The following is a 21,867-nucleotide window of genomic DNA, read 5'->3' as shown; positions in this document are numbered from 1 at the left end:
GCCTGCTTGGCTATTTCTGATCCATGTTAGATTAAGGCCAGTGTGGCATGCGGAGGTAGGAGGAAGATAAACATAGGCAAGAGAGACAAACACTACAGTCTGGTAAAAAAATAAAAAATAAATAAAATATAACAGGAAGTCCAGCTTTAAAAAAAAAAAAGAAAAAAAAAAAAGCTGCTTATATTCACAGCAGCCACAACACTAGGCACACCTGAATAACCTAATGAGATCCAATACCTGGGTTGTGTATGCCTTTACAAATATAACTAGAAAATCATTCAGTTGACCTGAGCCAGAAAATTCTAAACATGTTTATCTGACATGTTTTTGATAAAGAAAAAAAAATAATGCAAGGCCACTGGATAATAATAATAATAATAATAATAATAATGACTTCCGGTTTAGCAACTCATGGAGTGAGACGTGGGTACGGGAGCTCCTGCAGATACCTAATGCTTGGGCTTCTTCACTAACTTTCGCACACCCTCTAGCTCATTATCTTGGTTCCGTGGATTTTTTCGGACCGTAACCTACGTTATAATGCCTACGCGGCCAAAGAATACAAGCAACCCGGCGGCTCCGCAAACGAGGCCTGCTCCTGTCGCTTCAACCACGTCTCGGAGTGTTGCGGCGACCCCGCCTCTGAGCGCATCTGCTGGCGCGTCGACAACTTCTCCGGAAGAAGTTTCGGCTGCCATGAGCATGATTTCGGCGGACTTTAAAGCTGAACTGCTTGCTGCCCTACGTGAGGAGATGGTAGTCTTTAAGGCTGAATTGGAAGAGGCAATGTCGAGCGGTTTGGCTCAGATAAAGTCCGAGCTGCGAAATTTTAAAGCGGAGCTGAATGCTAACATGGTAGCGATCACATCGGAGGTGGGCGCACTTAAGGCGACGGTGACTGACATGGAAGGCTCGCTGTCTACATGTACGGATGACGTGGCTTCACTCAAGTCTATAGTGGACACACTTTCGTTGCAATTGAATGTTCTTGACAGTAAATGTGAGGATTTGGAGGCGAGGTCTCGCCGCAACAACATCCGCATAGTGGGTCTGTCCGAGGAACACTCAATTAATGCGGCCACGGTTTCCTCACTCCTTGAGGATGCGCTCTCTCTGGACAAAGAACCCGTCGTGGACCGTGCGCATCGATCTCTGCAGCCAAAACCGAAGCCTGGTGAACGTCCCCACCATATTATTGCACGCATGCATTATTTTGCTGACGCTGTTGACATCTTACGACGTGCCCGTGCTCAGCGGCGTTTTAAGATGAAGGATTCAACTGTCTTCATATTTCCCGATCTTACGGCGCGGATGGCTAAGGGACGCACGGCTTTCAACGAGGTGAAACGCCAACTTAAGGACATCCCCGATGTCAAATTTGGCCTGCTGCATCCAGCTCGTCTCCGGATTACAAGAGGACATGTCACACGGGAGTTTACGTCACCGAGTGAAGCTGCGGCGTTTGTGAAGACACTTCGATGAGTCGATGAGCTGGTTTGCCGTTATTTTTGTAATTGTTCTGGGTTGTATCACGGCTTGACAACTTTAACCTCGTTAATGGCACCTTTTTTCACTCTGTTTTCTTTTTCTCTTCTTTGTTCTGTATTATTTTGAAACGTTTAGAGGTGCTCAATTTCTCTAGAGGGTTGTGAAGTTTGCGTAGTTTTATATTTTGGAAAATATACAGATATATTGAAGTGTTAAAGATTTAATCTACACATTTAATATTTTTGCCCTGACCTTTTTTTTCTGGTTTTATATTATATTATTGGTATTTACAGTATTTGCAGGAGCTCCACTTTAGTTGGAGCGAGGGGGAGATGGTACTTTGTTTGGGATGCCGGTCTTGCTAGTTAACGTGTATGCACCAAACTTTGACAGTCCTTCTTTTATGGACAAGTTGTTTGAACGTCTGCCTTCTCTAAATGATTGCTTTATTATTTTTGGTGGGGACATGAACTGTGCTATTGATCCACAACTGGACCGTTCAAAACCTGGGTCTACACGATCATTAATGGCTAATGCTCTTTCTAATTTCATGTCCGACAATGGCTGTGTTGATCCCTGGAGGTTCCGTAATCCGAGCGGTAGGGAATATTCTTTCTATTCTCATGTACATAAAACCTTTTCTCGCATAGATTATTTCTTTGTAGATGCCAAACTTATATCAACTGTAACAGATATTTCTTACCATCCAATTGTGGTTTCGGACCATGCGCCCCTGTCCTTAAATGTTCAGTTATCTCCTGGTCGGCGCTATACCTCATGTTGGCGATTTAATTCATCACTTTTATCAGATAACAAATTTCACAAATTTATCTCAGATGCAATAAATGATTTTATTGCTAATAATGACTCTGATTACGAACCAATCTCTAGAGCGTTATTGTGGGAATCTTTAAAGGCTTATTTACGTGGGCAAATAATTTCATATTCAGCACATCTAAAAAAAGGCGAGGATGTTACGTGTCCAGACACTTTTAGCGGATTTAAAGTCTGTTGACCAACAGCTTGCAGTCGCCACCTCTACTGATCTTTTAAAACGTCGTACAGTTTTACAGACAGAATTGGATATTATTACAACAGATGATGCTGAGCGTCTGTTGCTTTACACACGTTCTAAATATTACGAATATGGGGATAAATCTGGGAGGTTACTGGCTCACCAGTTACGCCGTCAGGCGGCCTCACGCTTGATTCCTCGTATTCAGGATGATACTGGGGCGCTGCATGAGGACCTAAAAGTTATTAATTCTATCTTTTGTTCTTTTTATAAGTCATTGTACAGGTCGGACTTCCCATTAGATCAAGCTGATATGTGCTCATTTTTAGACAAACTTCAAGTTCCTACCGTGAATTTGGAAATGAATAAATCTCTGAACTCAGACTTGACTGTTCAAGAATTAAATTCGCTTTTGCAAGGTATGCAAATTAATAAAGCTCCGGGTCCCGATGGTTTTTCGGTTGGATTCTATAAAGCATTTCAGGATAAGCTTATTCCTTTGCTCCATTCAGTTTATGTCGAAGCATTGCGGCTTGGATCGCTCCCTCCTACTTTGAGGCAGGCTTCAATTAGTGTGCTTTTAAAAAAGGACAAGGATCCTGAACTTTGTGCCTCCTACAGGCCAATTTCTTTGATGAATGTGGACACGAAGATTCTTGCGAAGGCTTTGGCATGTCAACTTGAAAAGGTCCTCCCGACTGTCATTTCTGAGGAACAGACTGGCTTTATAAAGGGGCGTCAGCTTTATTATAATGTTCATACTTTATTAGACATTATCTATTCAAAGGATTCTGTGGCTGCACCTGAAGTGGTTATTTCGATTGACGCGGAAAAGGCATTTGATCGAGTCGAGTGGCCGTATCTGCTTGCAGTTTTAACTAAGTTCAGTTTGGGTGAAACATTCATATCATGGATACGCCTTCTTTATACATCTCCATGTGCTAGTATTGTTACTAACAACACTCGATCTGGATACTTTCCTCTGACGAGGGGTTGCAGGTAGTGATGGCAAAATGAAGCCCCGTAAAGCAGTGAAGCCCTGCAGTGAAATGCTTCACACACACGTAGGGGCTTCAAGATGATTCATTTCCTCGACTACGCCATCATGTGGACAGAAAAATGTATAACATGCTTGGTGCATGCAATAAAATGGTGGGGTGTAAATCATGCTCTAAATACAAAAGAATATATATTTGAAGAGTGTTTTAACATGAATTGTTCTGTTACTTTGTCTATGTTTGTGCTTATGCAACAAGTGAAAATGTGAAATAAGGAGGTAAAATAAAGTGCTTATTCATTTTTATTTAAAAACTATTTTTTCCGAAGTTTTTGGACTCAGGCTGTTTCTTTTTTTTTGCAGAGAATTTCACCTGCTTTGGGAAAAAACTCTTTCACATGGTACTGATGAAGCAGGGGTGCATCGATATGAGATAGCAAGTTTGTATAGAATTGGACGCGTATATTTCTGTGATTCCCAGTACTGAAGGGGACTTTCAACTGTGAACAGAAAAATGTGAATTTTATGTGTTGTCACATTTTATTTTATTTTATTATTGGAATCTGTTAAAATAGTACCGTAATTACAGTGCATTACCTTCTGAGGTGAGATCTGCTCAAAGTGCTCCTAAACAAGGGAAAATCTCTTTCTTGCTGGTTCCATCGCAAAAAGAGGCTCGTCAAATCGAATGCCAAAAGCAAAAAAAAGTAGCGCAATAAGGGACCCGAAAACACAAAAAGTGAAGGGGAATCCATAGCGTTTCTTTGTCGCTTTTATTTCGAACTACACTCAAACCTAGCGAATCATTTCCTGAATCAGTCACGTGGTACACCTGCTTCGTGGGGCTTCAAACGTCACCACGTACGTCATCAACACACGCATTGACACGCCGTTCATGAACCACACATCTGCATTACTCGGCACACGCTTCAGGGATTCGACCCGAGAAGCACATCACTAGTTGCAGGCAGGGATGCCCCCTATCACCCCTCCTCTTCGCCCTTGCTATAGAACCATTGTCTGTTTATTTGAGGTCGTCTTCTATTTTTAATGGAATTACCAGAAAAGGCTCGGAATTTAAACTATCATTATATGCTGACGATCTGTTGCTCTATATTGTAAACCCAATTAAATCGTGTCCTGCGATCATTTCATTTTTTCACAGGTTTGGCATGTTCTCTGGATATAGAGTCAATATTGGTAAGAGTGAATGTTATCCAGTTAACGAGTTAGCACTTAAGCTTTCTCAGCCTGACATTCCTTTTAAATTGAGCCCTTCGGGGTTTAGGTACCTGGGGGTCGGCATAGCCAGATCTTTCCTCTCCCTCCGTTGTGTAAATTTTTCTCCTCTTTTGACCAAAATGAAGGCAGACTTTCAAAGGTGGAGCTCCCTCCCACTCACTCTGATTGGTCGAATAAATGCCGTTAAAATGACTGTTTTGCCAAAGTTTTTGTTTTTGTTTCAGTGCTTGCCAGTGTTTTTGCCTAAAAGTTTTTTTAAGGAAGTAGACTCAACGATTTCTCATTTTTTTGTGGAATGGTAAAGCACCCAGAGTTGGACTGAAAGTACTTCAAAATTGTAAGTTCTATGGTGGGCTTTCTCTACCAAATTTTCAATTTTATTATTGGGCTGCAAATATAGCTAGAATTACGTTTTGGTCCGGGATGGTTGATGTATCTTGGTATCACTTGGAGGCGCAGTCATGTTCTCCATTTTCTCTTCTTGCCTTGTTGACTGGTCCAGGAACCACGAACCCCTCTGGCCTTACCAACAACCCAGTGGTTATCGCAACCCTTAAGATTTGGTTTCAATTTAGGAAGCAGTTTAATTTTTTGGCTCCCTTGGTGTTGACTCCACTATTAAAGAATCCAGTGTTTAAACCTGCACTTACTGACATCACATTTGTCACATGGCAGGAGAAGGGACTTAAATGTTTTAAAGATCTTTATAAGGATGGGTCCTTTCGGTCTTTTACCGACCTGGTTACCGAATTTGACCTTCTATCCTCACATCTTTTTCGGTATTTTCAGGTGAGGAACTGTGCTAAACTTTTGTTTCCTAACTTCCCGCAACTTCCACCTGAACAACCATGGGGTGAACTTTTGCAACATGATCCATTACGAAAAGCTTTAACTTATAAAATTTATGATTCTATTCAGTCTTTTAATGCGTCTGTGTTTAGGGCAACAAAGGAAGCATGGGAACGTGAATTGGATTTGGTTTTTGAGGATCACTGGTGGGACTCTGCACTGAGGGTTATTCATAGAACTTCCATCTGCGCTCGTTTGACACTGATTCAATTTAAAGTTGTATTTAGATGTCATTATTCTAAGACTAGGCTGTCACGATTTTTCCCAAATACTATTGATGTTTGTGATAAGTGTGGAACTTCACCTTGTGATCTTGCGCATATGTTTTTTTTCCTGTTCAGCCTTGGCTAACTTTTGGCAAATTTATTTTGATACTTTGTCCAAGGTTCTCTCCAGGCCCATAACCATATCACCTCATGTTGGAATTTTTGGTCTCCCCGACGATTATTTCCGTTACTCAGCTAGGGATCTGGAGGTTATAGCTTTCACCTCTGTCGTTGCTAAACGAAGCCTTCTTCTCAACTGGAAATCAACAACTGCCCCTCACACACCCAGTGGGCCAACGATGTCATGTCCTTTTTGAAAGTTGAGAAAATAAGATATTCAAGAAATGGTACTTTGACAAAATTCTTTGACAAGTGGCAACCCTTTATGGACCTCTTCAAGACAGGTTAACGCTCATTGTTTCATGTCACTCCTCCTCCTGCAGGAACATTTACTCTCACATGTGGTATCATTGTGCTCCAAAGTGGAGGATGAGATGACATTAGAGCAAGTTTAGTCCCTGTAGCTCAGACATCATGTTGTGTCCCTCCACTGGACAGGACTGATGCTGGTCCTTTTACAGTGCAACACTAGCTAAATATGGTTGAGGTCAGAAAACCCTGATCATTACGCATGGATCCAAAATATAACAAGCACTCACTTAACAAGGATCAACGTGGTAAAACATTTCCTGGCCTATCGTCATGGGTTTGTGTACAGCAACACATATCAAATGTCTTATTCTCTAGGCGACTGGCAACCAGTTCAGGGTATACCCTGAATACTGCCCAAAGCCATCTGAGATAGGCTCCAGCACCCCCACGACCCTTGTGAGGAAAAGCGGCTAAAAAAAAATGGATGGATGGATGGATGAATGTTGGATTATACAACCCCTAGCAAAAAGTATGGAATTACCAGTCTTGGACGAGCACTCAGACATTTTATTCTGTAGATCAAACTCAGATAAAATGCACAAAACAGTCGTAACATCTTGGCATTCAGAAAGACTAAAAGAAATGAAGAAAAAACATTGTGCTGGTCAGTAAATGTTACTTTTATAGAGCAAGTGCAGGGAAATAAATATGGAATCACTCCATTCTGAGGAAAAAAAATATGGAATCATGAAAAACAGACAAAGAAAAAACATCACTAGTATTTAGTTGCACCACCTCTGGCTTTTATGACAGCTTGCATGGACTTGATGAGTGACAAACAGTATTCTTCATCAATCTGGTGCCAACTCTCTTTGATTGCAGTTGCCAGATCATCTTTGCAGGTCCGAGCCTTGCTGTGGACCATTTTTTTTCAATTTCCACCACAGGTTTTCAATTGGGTTGAGATCTGGGCTATTTGCAGGCCATGACGTTGACTGGATGCGTCTTTCTCCAAGGAATGCTTTCACAGTTTTTGCTCTGTGGCATGATGCATTGTCATCTTGGAAAATGGTTTCATCATCCCCAAACATTTTTTCAATTGAAGGGATAAGAAAGCTGTCCAAAATGTCAATGTAAACTTGTGCATTTATTGAAGATTTAACCACAGCCATCTCCCCAGTGCCTTTGCCTGACATGCAGCCCCATATCATCAAGGACTGTGGGAATTTGGATGTTTTATTTAGGCAGTCTTCTTTGTAAATCTCACTGGAACGGCACCAAACAAAAGTTCCAGCGTCATCACCTTGTCCAATGCAGATTCGTGACTCATCACTGAAGATAACCTTCATCCAGTCATCCACAGTCCATTGCCTCTCCTTAACCCATTCAGTCTTGTTCAATGATGGTTTTCTTTTAGCTTTCCTGTATGTAAATGCCAATTCCTTTAAGCGATTTTGCACAATTCTGTCACATACATTGACTCCAGCATTGACTCCCATTTCTTCATTTGTCTTGTTGTGCATTTTCTGTTTTCAAGACATATGGCCTTTAGTTGTTTGTCTTGACGCTTAGATGTCTTCCTTGGTCGACCAGTACACTTGACTTTAACAACCTTCCCATACTGTTTGGACTTGGTCCAGCTCTTCGATACAGCTGACTGTGAAGAGCCCACATCTTTGGCAACCATACGTGTAGAGTTACCTTCTGCAAGAAGTTTGATAATCCTGTCTTTGGTCTCAGGAGACATCTCCCTTGTTGGAGCCATGATTCTTGCCAATCCACTTGGTGCAGCAGCCCTCCGAGGTGTGATAACTGCACTGCTTTTAACTGCTGACTAACGAGCTGATGTAATTTGAGGCAGGTGCCCAATTAAGGAAAAGAAATTGACTGGGTGTGTCCTTATTTTCTGCTCAAAATTGAGTGATTCCATATTTGTTCCCTCAGAATGGAGTGATGCCATATTTATTTCCCTGCACTTGCTCTATAAAAGTAACATTTACAGACCAGCACAATGTTTTTTCTTAATTTCTTTTAGTGTTTCTGAAAGCCAAGATGTTGCACTTTAGAATAACCTCACGACTGTTTCATGCCTTTTATCTGAGTTTGATCTACAGAATAAAACGTCTGAATTAGTGCTCGTCCAAGACTGGTGATTCCATACTTTTGCTAGGGGTAGTATGTACACTGTATATATACGGTATATTATAGGGGTGGTAAAAAAAAAAAATCGATTCGGCGATATATCGCGATACTACATCGCGCGATTCTCGAATCGATTCAATAATCGGCAGAATCTTTTTTTTTTTTTTTTTTAGGATTCACACCTTGAGCATGGAAGAATTTTATATGAACGGAACATTAAGCCTTAATATTTTATTTTAATGCTGTTCAAACATGAAACAGATTACAACCTCTATAAGACTGAAATTTCAGATAAATACATAATACATTTTCATATAAATCTTACACTCTACAAGCTTACTGATTAGTATTTTCTAAATTTGAATGAAAAAAATCGCAACAATCGACTTATAAATTCGTATCGGGATTAATCGGTATCGAATCGAATCGTGACCTGTGAATCGTGATACGAATCGAATCGTCAGGTACTAGGCAATTCACACCCCTAGTATATTAGGGATGGGACAAAATATCATTTGGCAATACATCGCGATACTTGTTCACACGATCCGCAGTATCGATCCATTAAGTGGTATCACGATACTTAATTGATACCCTAGATTGCCGTGCACCGCGTCCGTCGTGCAGCGCGGCTGCATTACACGTAGCCAGCCATATGTTAATCTGCTAATCGCAGAGTGGTGGCAGCATTGCACCACCGCAGTTTACAGGCAACTCAAAAAAAGAGATGAACAACAGTGTAGCCTACTAGCTAATATGTTCGCCTGGGACCGCTACCGCTATTCGTTAGTTTCTTTTCATCACCTCTTAGGCCCTGTTCACACGGAAGCATGGCCAGCTTCGTTCCTCAAACAAATCTTGCACAGACAGAAATGTTTCAAGACATGCAAGTGTCCAAAAGGAGACGTTGAGGACGTTTAACAACTGTAATATAAATGCTAAGTCCGGAGTGGCGCTGTAGCGCTGCCACAGGGAGTTATGACAGAAAGCGTAGAAGAAGAATCAGCGAAGAAGACGAACCTCTAATCTGAAGCCGCGAGGCCGACATATTACTACTCCTAAGAAACATTTCTCGTCATACGATCCTATACATTTACAGGATCGAAAATAGAGAACATTTGAGACAGTGCTTAGTAGAAACAACAGGGGTCTAGGAACTGAACCATAAAAGACAAAGGGGTCTTCAAAATAGTTCAAACAGTAGTAGTCTGCTCGCGAGATGGGAGGAGTAAGATGGCTGCCCTGTCGCTTCAACGGCTTGCACTGGGGTGTATGGGCTATCGGCTATCCAGTAATATATACAGATCAGTGAGACGATTCTGAACTGGTTGCCAGCCAATTGCAGGGCACACAGAGACGAACAACCATCCACGCACACAATCACACCTAGGGACAATTCAGAGCGCCCGATCAACCTCCCATGCATGTCTTTTGAATGTGGGAAGAGACCAGAGTACCCGGAGAAAACCCACACAGGCACGGGGAGAACATGCAAACTCCACCCAGGAAGGAAGACAGCCCAGACTCGATCTTGCGTCCGTCACCGTGCCGCCGGGATATGAATTAAGCAGCCAGATTAATCAGTTTTCAGCTTTTTCAAGGGTGGCCATTTTGCCACTTGCTGTTGACTGAAAATGACATCACAGTTGCTCAGGGATCAGGTAATTACCAATCACGGCTCAGCTTCAGAAAACAAATGACGACGACAACAACAACAAAAAAGTCTTCATCCCACGAGAACAGTTGGTGAAACAATTTCCTTGATCTGAAATGGCAACCATAGTAAATGGCTTAGGCAAAATGTCAATGGTCAATGGAAACAGAACTTGACATATGATGATACTATTGTGTCAAGTTGTTTAATGATAAGACATCCTGAAGAAAAAAAATACAACTAAATACATAACAGCAGGAGGCTAAGTAGTAAGTACCCTAATCAATCTTAATGGTCTGTTTAATTTTTGCCATCACTCAGTCGTTTATCAAAGGTATGATTTTACAACAAGCGACTTCTGTCAACAGAACCGAGAGGGGGGAAAGGCCAAGCCACAGTGAACTGCAAACACATACATTGGATAACTTGGCCAAACAAAACCGCACATAAATAAATGCTTGTCCAAACATCCACCAAGCAAACATAAACAGCGAGGTGTAGTTCATGAAACCTCAAAGTGGCTGTGTGGAGGAATGTGGCTGTCAAGCCAAGTAGGGTTTGAAACGTCTGCGTAATTAATGCCCATGGACTCACCAACACACTTAAGCTTAATTTGCATGTATTCATTTGTGGCATATGGTATTATTTTTACTTCACTGCAGTCTGTGATCTGATCATGAGCGCCAGGTCATTTTGATTGGTTCCGAATACTGGTTTGCACTGAGAACAAGCAGCAGTTTGTCTGCACAGAGGAATACGCTACTAGTGCCCTTGCCCTTTTAGCACTTGCATGCCAAATTAGCAATAATCTTGCAGAACAGACTTCGTTTTTCGCAATGGTGTAGCGATTCACATATTGTGTATTAGATGCCTGAAGAAAAAGTAAATATAGACTAGAGCTGCGAGCAGCTATAAAGGGCCCTCGCAACCCGGGCCACATTGGGGTATATGCAAGTCGGGGGACTTGCACGTTGGGGTACTGTTAAATAGACAAGGACCATGGAAAATAGAAATGCATTTGCCGTGCCTTGTGTGTAAAAAGGTGCAGTAAAAGGCCAAAAATGATGCACAATTCCCAAAATAAATTCAAAAGTGTGGACTTTCTGATGTGTGTGCAAAGTTTCATGAAAAGTCGCTCGTTTGATATTCAAAACCAGCATCTGTTTATTTGAAAACATTGCATGGCACAGAGATGGTGTGTGATCAAAGAAAAAGCTTTTTGATGACTTTTAATGTGGTGTCGCTGTGCAACACATATGTATTCATGACATAGTGAAGTATTGTGACAGTTTTGTAGGGTCCAGCAAACAGTAAATGTGTGACAGTTATTCAAGAAAAAATGTAGCTTTGAAGCAGGCTAACCAATGACATCATCTAAAGGGGAAAAAAGCACATGAGCATGATCAATGCATGCATACTGTAATGACAAAGCATTCAATGAAAATCAGTCATGTTAGATTCCATGATTCTAAATAGCAGAGGTAACGTGTTGGTGCAAAACGTTGTGGTCGTGTTGCATGTTACTCAATGGCTGTGTGTGTCAAAACGAGTTTATTTGAAAGAATATACAAATATATACACACGGACATATATATTTATACAGTATAACAGTGCCGCATGTATTGGTTTTAAGGAAAGAGTTGAAAAGCAGTGTTCAGAAAAAAGCATAAGACGCACAAAGTACCATTTCACTACATGTAATACGTTGTCAAGGAGACATGTGAATTAAGTGGTTAAGATAGTGGCTACTGTGCAAGTAAGCTTCAATTGTCTCTAAAAGGTTAGCATATGTGTTCTACATGATATCAATGGCTAGACGTGCTCGTGGAGAAACATTACAAACAGAAAAACACACTAAAGGTGCCTTTAACAAACCTGTTAATAAATGAGAACTTAATACATATATGTATGGCATACTGTATATGATTGAGAAAGTTGTCCTGTTTAGTTTATGTATTGTATACTTACGGAAAAAAGTTGGCAATCTTTGCGTATGGAGATGATTAGAGGGTCTTTATCAAAAAAGAGTTTGCTTGTTGATTTGTTCATGTTCTGTAGAAAAGCAAAGGAGTAGAAATAAATACAGTATCATACTTCATAAACATACAAGAAATTTGTAGCTGTATTAACCATTGTTGGTATTTGAAGTGATAATTTAGGAATAGAAGTGTAGTGATTGCAGAATTTATAGAGTGCTTACCTTGTATGACTTTGTAGATGGAAATGTCTTTTGTTGAAAGAGCTCTTTGTTGTCTACTATATATGCAAGGACAAGCATAAGTAGGTGTGGTTATGAAGTACTTGACCATTGAAATAAAGCAGTGGTATCAAATGTATGGACCGTGGTTTGGCTCAGGCCTGCAAAGGGGTTTAATGTGGCACAAGAGATAATCTTGTAAGGTACAAATAATAATAATAATATAATAGGTATGCCTCTGAGTTTTCACAAATCTAGGTCAAGTCAAGTCATCTTTAGTTATTTTGCGCTTGAATCATCCAATCGGAAATGCTCCATAAAAAATGTATAGAGGGTGCGATTTATTGCAAATTGCACAATAAATCTCTAAAAATTCATGTTAATGACAAGTCTGATGTGTGTGCAAAGTTTCACGAGTTTTCACACATGTATAGATAAAAAAAAACAAAGCAGCACTTTACTTGGCAACCAATGCATCGCTATAGCAGCAGCGTGCGACAAAATAAAAAACTTTCGATAAATTTGCATCTTAAACATCTTAAGATGAAACACACCAAGTTTGAACACGGTCGGATGAATTTTGTAGGAGGAGTTAAAATATGACCCCTAAAAAAGGCCACAAAAAAAGGCTACAAATCCCATCATAAATCAAAATGGCGGACTTCCTGTTTGGTTTAGCACATGGTTCCAAGAGACTTTTTTTGTACATCGTGGGCTCTTATGTATGCCTCTAAATTATCATAGCGCTAGGTGAAACGTACAACCGGGAATGCTTCGTTAAAGAGGAGTTTTTTAGCTCAAAATGTGATGCCCGGCCCCTACGGGACTTCCTGTTGGGTTTAGCACATGGCACCAAGAGACTTTTTTGTACATCGTGGGCTGTTACATTTGTCTCCAAATTTTCGTAGCTCTAGCTGCTTCGTACAACTGGGAATGCTTCATTAAGAAGTAATTTTTTCCTTTGCAAACTGTGCATGCCACGGCAACAGCGTGCGACAAAATAAAAAGCTTTCAATAACTTTTCATCTTCAACATCTTAAGATGAATCACACCAAGTTTGGAGATGATCGGATAAACTCTGTAGGAGGAGTTCGTTAAAATAAGACCCCTATGAAATGGCCCAAAAAATGGCAACACGTTCCAAAGTAAATCAAAATGGCGGACTTCCTGTTCGGTTTAGCATATGGTTCAAAAAGAGTTTTTTGTACCTTGAGGGCTGTTACATATGTCTTCAAATATTGGTAACTCTAGGTGAAATGTACAGCCGGGAATGCTTCATTAAGTTAGAATTTTGAAACACAAAATTTGATGCCTCGCCTCTGGCGGACTTCCTGTTAGGTTTAGCATATGGCACCAACAGGCTTTTTTGTAGATCATAGTCTGTTACATATGTGTACCAATTTTCGTAGCTCTAGATTAAACGTACCACCGGCAATGCTTCGTTAAGTAAGAATTTTGAAACTGTAAATTTGATGCCCCGCCACCGTCATATAGTATGTCAAAAACTTTAGATTTTTTACCATGATGTTGTCCCAGGTGTTGAGATGGTACAGCCCAAGTTTGAAGTCAATCGGGTTAACCGTGTAGGAGAAGCGGGCAAAAGTATGACCCCTGTAAATGTGCAAAAATGGGCCAAAATTGGACATTCAAATACTCATACCTCACTTCCTGTCTATTTTAGGGTACACATATCAAAGAGGTTTTTGTTCATCTGGATGTGCTACAGGTGCCACACAATTTTCGTAGCCATAGGACAATCGTAGCGGGACAGGGATCCGTTAAACCTATGTAGGTGGCGCTACAGAGCCATTTTTCTGTTATCATGTATGGCGACTTTAAAATCTCAAATTTTTCGCCAGACCCGATCTGCGTGTAAAGTTTGGTGAGTTTTCGTTCATGTTTAGTGCCTCAAATATGTGGTTGTTTGCGGAAAAGAATAATAACAAAGAAAAAGAAGAAGAAGAAGAAGAAGAATAATAATAAGAATTCCTTCAGGAACAATAGGGACCTCGCAGCGGTCGCTGCTCGGGCCCTAAAAAGCATGGACAAACATACAATAGTAACAGTTTAATATAATATAATATAATATAATACAATATAATATAATATAGTATAATATAATATTATATTATATATATATATATATATATATATATATATATATATATATATATATATATATATATATATATATATATATATATATATATACATATATAACTTTCATAGTAACTTGCCATCAGTAGTGTGACTAATTGATACTGAAAACATTTTGCATGCATTGTTTCCCTCTATTGTCTTACCTTAAGGTGTACACAAAATCCTCAGTTTGTTTATATTCCCGTATGGGCATGCAGTTTGCATCGGTGCAGAGCAGCTGCACGCTAGCTATGCTGGTGGCAAGTGGAAAGAGAGAGAGATGGAGAGGAAGAGGGGGAGGAGTAAGAGAAGTAGGGGTGGGATGAAAATGATAATGAATATTACCGGCTCGTTAGTTCTCTCTGAGCTTATCAAGAACACAGTATTTTCAATTGTCATTGTAGATGTTAAATCTTGTAAAGAAACCGTCTATCATGACTGCTTAGTACTTTGTCATGAATTTTCAAGGAAGAGGTTGAGTCTTAAAGTGGAAGTCAAATGTTCTTGACAACAATATATTCTATGCAGCCCCACCAGTCTAAATACAGTATCCTGGTTAATATTACCTTAGCAGAATATGTGTTAAACAGCAAAATCCATCAGTTTTTATCAATATCAGAAGGCGGCTATTTTGCGACTTGCTGGCGAGTGAAAATGACATCACAGTTGCTTTGGTAACAACCAATCACAGTTCAGCTTCATAAAACTGGTGAACTGTGATAGGTCGTTGCCTGAGTCCTGAGCAACTGTAATGTCATCATGAGTCGACTGCAAGTGGCAAAATGGCCGCCCTTGAGATGGATTGAAACAGCTGGATTTTGCTTCATAACTCATATTCCACAAATGTAATATTAATCAGAATTTCATGTTTGGACTAGTGAGGTCACATATAACATATTATTGTCAAGAAATGTTTAAGATTGGCATCCACTTTAATTAAACAGAGGTTTAGGCTAATGTGCAACAGGTTTGCTCTTGCATCAGATTTTCACAACTTCTAGCATAACAGATACTCTTGATAATGTTTTTTAAGGGAGGCAGCAGGCAATACTAGCGAGGAATGTTGTCACCTTTGACCTTCATTCAGTCCCATGACATTGATCTCTTTGAAAACGCCCATCACTTTTTTTTCTCCAGCCTTCACCACTCATGAGATTTATAGTGCATGCTACAATGGCGTGTGTGCGAGTGGGAGCGCTTGTGTTTCCAACACAACTTTACTTACATCTGATAGTTATTATTGCGTCCGTAGTAGCAGAAATCTGTTCCTCATCATTTTGTTAACTTAACTAATGTTTGCTCTTAATCACAGGGCACATATGACCCACATTCACATGGACAAGAGTGTTCATGCATGTTTTGGAATGTTAGAGTAAGCTCACACAATATGGGGAGAATGTGAATTCCACACAAGAAGTTTGAAGCTGAGATTCAACCTTCCGACTTCGGAACTGTGAGGCAGATGTGCCAACTGCTAATTCACTGTACTGTTAACACACTATATCACAGTTGTTGTTTTTTTAATGTAATTATTTAACAAAAATTAACTTTCCATGCCGTGATGAGACACAAGATATTCTGAAATGACTAAGGCATGAGATAAGAGAGATGCAGCATGGACAGAAGATTAAAAAAATAAAAACGAGAGATGCAAAGGAGTGGCTGTGAACCTTGAGAAGAGAAAAGAGGAAAATTTTGTGAGTCTTTGAGGGCAGATCAATCCTGCTGACAGCAGCTGCCACATCTCAGGCCCTCTGTGAAGAACAGTCAATGTGAAGGAAGAAAGGCTGATAAACCAGATGAGAGGAGGGAGATGTGTTCGCAAAGTCGGCATTTCTGTTTATGGCTGAGTGTTTCATACGCATTTGACTGGTGGTTGGAAGAAAGCAGTCTTCCAACACTGATATCAATTCCAAAGATGAAGCTTAAGGAGGACAGAAAAGGAGGTGGAATGGGACAGACTTCTACTCAAACAGTCAGAGAAGCATTCTGAGACAGAAGATTTTCACAGGAAATGTCTCTCACAAATCATACAAGATGCCAAGAAGCTTTAACTCCTTACAGACAATGAAACTCGTTTCTAAAGTTCAATCCTTCGGGTGGAAAAAAATGAGGTGCCATTTACTAATTACTTCTCTGCTGATCCCACAGCATCACTCTTCATCACTTGGATTTGTTTCACGTATGGTTTAGGGAATCCGCTCCTGCTTTGGCAGATAGATGAAGTTTACATTTGTGTTGTTATGAAAGCCAAATGTAAATCTGGTGGCAATTAATCAGATAATCAGACAGAAACAAAATAATTGGATGATGATGATGATAATGATGGTGATATACTGTATGTGGCAAGGTGGTTTTAGGAGTACAGTATGTGAATGATGGGCCCTCCTATGTTTTGTTTGGATAGTTCTCTATGTTATGTGCGGATGCAGTAAGCTGAGACTTGGCCCAGAAACAATAGAGCATTGTTATGTTGGACCATGTCTCTTTCTGGGTCACAACAAAACAGACACTTTACACACACCCAAACCTTTGTTTCGTCAACTCAATACGGCTGCTTGTTTGTTTGTTTGTTTTTAAACATTTGGTGTAAAGTCACAAATGACATTTGCTCATTATGTCTCTGTAATATTTATTTTTGAGTTAGTATCTTCTAATCAACTAATCTGTTTGTGATTATACACACAAAGCTTGTTTGCTGAACCGTAATGTGAACATATTGCATGTTCACTTTGTTCCTGCTGAAACCATTGTTTTTTGTTTTTGCAGTTAGTTTTAGTTATTTAATAAATGCTTTAATAAAAGTTTTAGTTTAGTTTTATTTAGTTTCAGTTTTAGTTTTTTAAAAGAATGTGTATTACTTGTGTGCAATATTTAAAAAACAACTTTGGAGCGATATTATCTAAAGGTGCTTTTCTATTGGTTGCTGCTAGATGACATCACTTCTCTGTGACACACCTTCAAAGGTCTTTATTCCGGTTAATATCAAAATAAATGACTTAAAATCACATTTAAAATCATCCCCAAAGGCTCATGCATTAAATTAATTACCAAAGACTAAAACGAGGAACATTTTTGCTCTAATTATAGCTAATTTTAGTTAGTTTTGTAAACATCAAATATAGTTTCAGTGAGTATTTGTTTAAAAAAAAAAAAAAAAGCATTTTCATTTTTATTTTATATCTTAACTAAATTGTTTTTTTAATGTTAGTTTTAGATTTTTCATTAGTTTTAGTTAACTAAAATAACCTTGTACATGACAGCAACTTACATAAGTATTCATACTCCTTGAGTTTTTCAACATTTTTGCATAGTACAACCACAAACGGGGTGGCACAGTGGAGAGTGCTTAGCACATCCGCCTCCCAGTACTGAGGACTCGGGTTTGAGTCCAGGCTCCAGACTTCCTGGGTGGAGTTTGCATGTTCTCCCCGTGCCTGCGTGGGTCTTCTCCGGGTACTCCGGTCTCCTCCCGCATTCCAAAGACATGCATGGCAGGTTAATTGGGCGCTCCGAATTGTCCCGAGGTAGCTTGTGTGCGTGGATGGTTGTTCGTCTCTGTGTGCCCTGCGATTGGCTGGCGACAAGTTCAGGATGTACCCCGCCTACTGCCCAAAGCCAGCTGAGATTGGCTCCACCACCCGTGACTCTTGTGAGGAATAAGCGGTCATGACAATGGATGGATGGATAGTTGCAAAGCAAGTTTAAAATAAAATATCTACTTCATTTCACTTCACGATTGTGTGCTACTTTGTGTTTAACTTTCATATAAATCACACAAACATAATATTTATGTTTGTGGTCGTACCATGCCAAAGTGTTGAAAAAACTGAAGGGGGGTGAATACTTTTGCAAGGCGCTGTACAACCTTCCATGTCATATGTTGCTAGTAAATGCACACAGCTTTAAAAAACAAGTTTCCACTGTACCGTTTACTTGATGCAAACTCCTTCACATGGCTGTTTGCAGTGTAAGGTTATAAAAACAAGTTGCATTTTCAAACTGTTTGTGTGTCTGGAAATGTATCTGCAGTGGTTGGTCTTCTGTTCAAAAGTGTGGTGGAGTTCACTTTTAGAAAGCTACACCCTGTAATTCTAACTTCTTGTGAAAGAAAAACGGAAAGGAAAGGCAGCATGAGTTCAACATACAACGTGAGTTCATTTGTGTGCATGAATGAAGCTGGTTCTTTTTAAATGTAAAAAAAAAAAAAAGAAGAAGAAGAAGGAGGAAGGAAGGAAAGAAACTTCTATACAGTCCAAAAAAGAAAAAAAATTCTATATTAGCTTAAGACTGATCGATAATATGCAGTAACATTTATTGATACGAATTGACTTGATGGCACCTCATTATTGACATTATTTACTGTTTCATTCCTTTAATGCTCATTGTTATGAATCTTTCATCTTTATGGTTACATCTGATCTGCTCATAGATTTTTTTTAAATACTTTTGCTCAAAAACATCACTTCCCTCCATCCTACAATGATAATTGCATCTTCGTCACAGCACACCAGAATATACGTTCTCCTTTTCAGATAATTACAAGAGGATGCACATGTCACATTTCTTACTTTCAATCCCAAGTTCGTTATTCACGTTTCAGCCAAAGCTTTCAACAACGAATGCTATTGTCTCACTTCTCCACCAACAAAAAAAAAAAGCATAAATCATTTGCCTTGTCCATGTTTACATCTGTCCCAATTACTCATGTCCCCATCCCTCCGTTTTCTGAAAGAAAGTAAAAAAAAGACACTCATTGGGGACACAAAGGGCCGCTTATGTGCAGCTGCCTGCAGGCTTGAGTCACACAAGAAGCTGTGGAGAGGGGTCAGTTGGATCCAAATGGAACATACTCCAACATACAAATCAAATGAACAGACTGTAGTGACCTTTGAATTGTGCTGACATTAAGCGTAATGAGATAACATGCTTGCTGAAAATGGGAGGAAACCTGATCAACACCAAAAGTTTCAGTTGGGGTACGGTGTCTCATGTGTCAGGATGACTTTATGTTCCAGGCAGCCGTTGATTTTGTTTTCCTTTTTCATTGACAGTTATGATTGAGTCCTCTAAATTCTACCTAGCAACATACAAATTTGATTGGATCATAATCCATCCATCCATTTTCTTGACCGCTTATTCCTCACAAGGATTGTGGGGGGTGCTGAAGCCTATCTCAGCTGGCTTTTGGGCAGTAGGCGGGGTACACCCTGGACTGCTAGCCAATCGCAGGGCACTTGCATCATAATGTGATTGAAAAAGTACAAAGTTACTGCAAGATTATATCTCAGTTCTTGAGTTTTACTGTGAAGATTTTTTTCAATGCTTTAATGCGGGGAACTTATAAAAAATATTTTCATTAAAAATGATTTGAACAAACCAGGGTTATAGTTTTGGAATTTTCCATTTTAGTTAGTTTAATTTCGTTTTGAGTTATGTTTTTTAAATTGACTTAGTTTTAATTAGTTTACAAGGTGGTTCTGTTAGTTTTATCAGTTTTAGTTAGTTTCAGTATTAGTTTTAGTTTTTAAAAGAAATGTGTATTACTTGTGTGCAATATTTAAAAAACAGCATTAGAACAACGTCATCTGACGGTGCTTTTCTATTGGCTGCTGATAGATGACATCACTTCTGTTAATATAACAAAATGAATACTTAAAATTACCATTTGTGCCTTACATGATGTACGCTTGTGTGAGTGAGTGTGTGATGTATTCAAAATAATAATAAAAAAAAAGAAGAAAAAAAAGAGAAAATCTACTTAAAATCACATTTAAAATCATCCCCAATGGCTCATGCATTAAATTAATTACCAAAGACTAAAACCAAGTACATTTTTCCTATAATTATAGTTTTAGTTAGTTTTGTAAACATAAAATGTAGTTTCAGTTAGTTTCGTTTTTTAGAAAGCATTTTTGTTTTTATTTTATTTTGTTAACAAAATTATTTTTTGAATTTTTATTTTAGTATTTTCCTTAGTTTTAGTTAACTAAAATAACCTTGGAACAAACAGTAAGTGTATTTCATGCCAACAGCAATTTGTTATCCTAAAAATGCAAACATTTGTAAAGAGGCCTCAGTAAAGATCTAAGAAAAATCAAAAGAAATGTACACGAGCTGTAGAGATCTGTTTTTGTGTGAGCGAGCGGTTCTAACGACATTCCAGTGTGAAAAGACTGGGGTCCGGAGCTGCTGTCAATAGCGTCTCTGTGTTGCTGTCACCTTAGAGACAACGGGAATGCTCAACCAATGCGGCGCCCCCTCCTCATGTCAAGCCATCAAATGATGCCTTGGTCTGAGGAGAAAAAAAACAACTCCAAAGGATTAAAAGTACACAGGTGTTGGGGTAGCTTAATCTATGGGACTCATTCATTCAAGCAGGCAGACATAACTCTCATGATGGCCCAACATCTGCAGAGGCACCACATTTGCAAACTTTCTGCTACTTTGAAATGAAACGTCAGCTGTATTTATTCCTACAAACAGCAACTCATCACCGTCTTCAGGGTGATCGAATGTCGATGTGGGCTCATAAGTATGGTGTCTTGTTTTAATCGTGGAATCTCAGCATCAGCACTGAGACCGCAAACACACGCGCAGACAGATTCAGTAAAAAAAAAAGAAAAGAAAAAAAGTAGTCTGCCAGCCCTGTCACCTTGCCAAGAATGAAACACATTCTTCTCCCAAGCTCGTAATTCCTGAGTGCTCTTGAACACTTTTTCTACACATTTCAAACCTACCATCAACCTCATGCCATTCCACGCTACTAAAATTCGACCCACTCAATATGACAACTCAGACAAGCAGCCTTGGATTTTCCACAGTGGCTCATGACCACTATGTTTAATGGCCTTTTGGAATCATAAACATTAAGATTTCTAAGTTAGCAAGAAATTTGAATTAGGACAATAAACGAGGGCTCACTGTACAATCAAGTGCTTTTCTCTGGAATGTAAACAAATAGGCTACTGTATCCTTTTTCAGCTCACAATAACAGTGTGCAACATCCTGTCATGTAAACTTTAAAGATGCATTATGGAGTTCTGACTTAGTTGTGTGTGCTCGATGAATTCTATGTGTCATTGGAAAATACGACTGTGTGTAGCAAATGAAAACATGAGTTCAATTTTGTGAACACAACGTAGAGATTTGATGGCAGGAGTCTTATTAAAGGGAGTGTCAGGTTTAGCATTTTGTGTGTGCAGTATTGAGAAATCTGTTATTGTATTTAGAAATGTGTGTTGACAATCGTGAAAAACTGTAATCCTGTCCTGTGCGTTTTGTCCAGGTAGGATCCCTTTTTATTGCTTTTTTTTTTTTCTCCTCAGACAAAAATCTTCGTTTCTTGGGTAGTTTTGCAGCTTTTCCATGATAACAGTAATCGTTCAACTCGACTACAACGAAAGGGGCACGTGACATATGCCTTAAAGAAATCGATACGTTTGTAGTTTTGTGTGTGTGGGGGGGGTCTCAAAGTCTCAAAGTTGTTTCATGCCAGTAAAAATG

The 21,867-nt window shown here is 39.4% G+C and overlaps 1 protein-coding gene across 4 annotated transcripts in view; it reads right to left on the bottom strand.

The window, feature by feature from the left end:
- cdc42ep1b (CDC42 effector protein (Rho GTPase binding) 1b) overlaps positions 1-21,867 on the bottom strand; it is a 34,418-nt gene that overhangs the window by 10,711 nt on the left and 1,840 nt on the right. The window contains exons 1-2 of one of the 4 annotated variants that reach the window (XM_077501992.1): positions 14,928-14,944; positions 14,526-14,610 (exon numbers count right to left, since the gene is read on the bottom strand). The exons of 1 other annotated variant lie outside the window; for it this stretch is intronic. The gene's annotated coding sequence lies outside the window, so the exon portion shown is untranslated. Of the gene's footprint in view, positions 1-11,993; positions 12,193-12,225; positions 12,384-14,525; positions 14,611-14,927; positions 14,945-21,867 lie in introns of those variants that run through there. 2 more of the 4 variants (XM_077502000.1, XM_077502010.1) reach the window with 2 other exon arrangements.

The sequence above is a fragment of the Festucalex cinctus genome, chromosome 1 (genome assembly GCF_051991245.1).
Source record: "Festucalex cinctus isolate MCC-2025b chromosome 1, RoL_Fcin_1.0, whole genome shotgun sequence".
NCBI lineage: Eukaryota > Metazoa > Chordata > Actinopteri > Syngnathiformes > Syngnathidae > Festucalex > Festucalex cinctus.
This window is presented reverse-complemented; position numbering and strand designations above follow the sequence as displayed.